We start from the raw sequence: 2,337 nt of genomic DNA, 5'->3' as shown, positions 1-2,337 counted from the left end.
CTGGGAATCGCTCCGCTGTTGGCACTTGCAAAGCAGATGACAGGCGGGAATGCTGGGGCTGCAGAGGGGTGCGTGGCACCAAGGCACCGTTTTGGGGTACCCTTTGCAGTGGGAATCCCAACAGTGGGAACTGAAGCTCAGCTCTGTCAGTTCTGGGGTGCAGCCTGGAGACACGGAGGCATCCCTGAGCCCAAGCAGTGGCCTGATCCCATGGGAAGACAGCTGAGCCGGGACATCCAGTACCTGAAGGGGGCCTATAGGGATGCTGGGGAGGGACTCTTCGTCAGGGACTGGAGTGACAGGACAAGGGGTAACGGGTTCAAACTGAAACAGGGGAAGTTTAGATTGGATCTAAGGAGGAAACTCTTTCCTGTGAGGGTGCTGAGGCACTGGAATGGGTTGCCCAGGGAGGTTGTGAGTGCTCCATCCCTGGCAGTGTTCAAGGCCAGGTTGGATGAAGCCTTGGGTGGGATGGTTTAGTGTGAGGTGTCCCTGCCCATGGCAGGGGGTTGGAACTGGATGATCTTGAGGTCCTTTCCAACCCTAACTATTCTATGATTCTATTCTATGGCTTCCCCCTCACTGCCCAGAGCATCGCATCCCAGAGCTGTACCTGCAAGCACTGCACAGCAACCCTGATTTATTGCACAAGGGCATTTGCACCCACGTACTGGGGGGCCTGCTCTTATAGCACCAGAGGCCCAGATAACCCAACCCAGGAATCCTTTCTTTCTTTTTCTCATTGAAATTTTAGGAGAGAAAGTGGCCATTCCCAAATTCACTGATACGGAGCTACAAGGTGCATTCCCAAATGGACTGGGTGCATTTGGGAATACAGTCTGCAGACAGCTCTGGAGTAATGCCCTGCCCTGGGCAAACAACTGCTCCGTGCCCTCCTCTCAACTCCAGTCCCCATCCCTATGCTTCAGGTCTGTTTCCTGCCGGGGGGGGAGCTCTGTCTGTATCTACCCAGCAGAACAGGATCCAGGTCTCTTCAGGGGGTCTTTACAAGGCAATGCAGTGCAAATCTTGTGAAGTAGTTCCAGACTACTCAAATGCATCACAAGACAGTGGGAAGGATCACGAAACTGCAGTCAAAGGGACTCTGCAATCTCCTTTGCACATATATTCCTACCGCAGAAGAAGATTTGGTGTAATACACTAGGATTATATGGTTGCAGAAATATGCACACCTTCAAATATATTGTTCAAGAGATGGGAATTTATTTCCCTCTATTTCCAGTGTCCTTCTCCCCCCTTTCTTTTTCCTGTGTTGGAGATAATGAAAACCCTGGTATTTAAATTCAGTTGCAGCTCTGAGCTGCACAGATTGATTGCTTAGAAAAAACCATATATATATAAAAAACCCCTCAGAGCATGTATGCATAAACTAGATGGTAGATTAGGTTACTGGGAGAGGAAACGTACAAATGTACCGGGAGTGCACCTTTTGCAGGAAGATTAACTGATGGCAGCGGCAACTTGCTGATGAAGGCAGTTTGTGTAAGAGCAGACCCTGACTATAGAGACTCATCAGTCACCGCTGTCAGCATCCGCTGCCTTCCCCGGCGCACGGAGCAGCTCGTGCTGCGGTGGGCACAGGGGGATGCTCCCGTTGGACGTCTCCATCGGAGGGGCTTTGCTTTCAGGCTGGCGAGGTGAAGCCCATGGATGTGCTGAAGGCTGCTGTGATTCCAACCTGGCACAGGAAGGGATAGGAAAGGAATAAACCTCAGCTTCCCGTCACATTCTGCAGCGACCCAGACCCATGGTGTGAATTTCCCCACAGCCGCTGTTTGGGAACATGGGAAGATGTACAAATGGAGCCCTTAAAACGTGGCTTTGAAAACTCTCCTCCTTCTCTTCAGAGCCTGGCCAGCACTGGGGAAGCTGCCTTGGAACCAGCTGCTTCTCCTCTGGCACTGGGAATGCTGGTGCTGCCACCAGGAAGAGGAGGTGTCGGGTCAAGGAGGTGCACAAGGACAATGCAGGCTGTTCTCCTCTGAGCTTTGGATTGTGCCCATCCTCTCATCCTTCCCTCGTACCTGCAACTGCTGTTTCTTGAGACCTGCAACACGGGATGGGTCCGGGTGCTCCAGGAGCCAGAGGAAAGAAAATCCATGGAGAGAGATGGAAAATGCCCCTGGGCAGAGATGGAAAACGCCTCTTAGCTCACGCTTGAGCTGAGGCTGACTTGTGGCTGCTATAACAGCACTGGCACCCTCAGCTGCAGCCTTTGAAGCAAAGACACCCCAAGACATTGCCAGAAAAGAGGAGGAATTTCCACCGGGAGCTCCTGCAGCCGATGGGATAAAGTAGGGAGAGCCTGAGGCATGG

The 2,337-nt window shown here is 52.4% G+C and overlaps 1 long non-coding RNA gene across 1 annotated transcript in view; it reads right to left on the bottom strand.

Moving 5' to 3' along the window:
• Positions 1–1,634: 1,634 nt before the first annotated feature.
• The window catches only part of LOC136003567 (uncharacterized), a 106,749-nt gene continuing 106,046 nt past the window's right edge, over positions 1,635–2,337 (bottom strand). Inside the window, exon 5 of the long non-coding RNA XR_010608134.1 lies at positions 1,635–1,699. This is a non-coding gene — a long non-coding RNA (uncharacterized LOC136003567). The remainder of the gene's footprint in view (positions 1,700–2,337) is intronic.

This window comes from Lathamus discolor, chromosome 22 (assembly GCF_037157495.1).
Source record: "Lathamus discolor isolate bLatDis1 chromosome 22, bLatDis1.hap1, whole genome shotgun sequence".
Taxonomy (NCBI): domain Eukaryota; kingdom Metazoa; phylum Chordata; class Aves; order Psittaciformes; family Psittacidae; genus Lathamus; species Lathamus discolor.
This window is presented reverse-complemented; position numbering and strand designations above follow the sequence as displayed.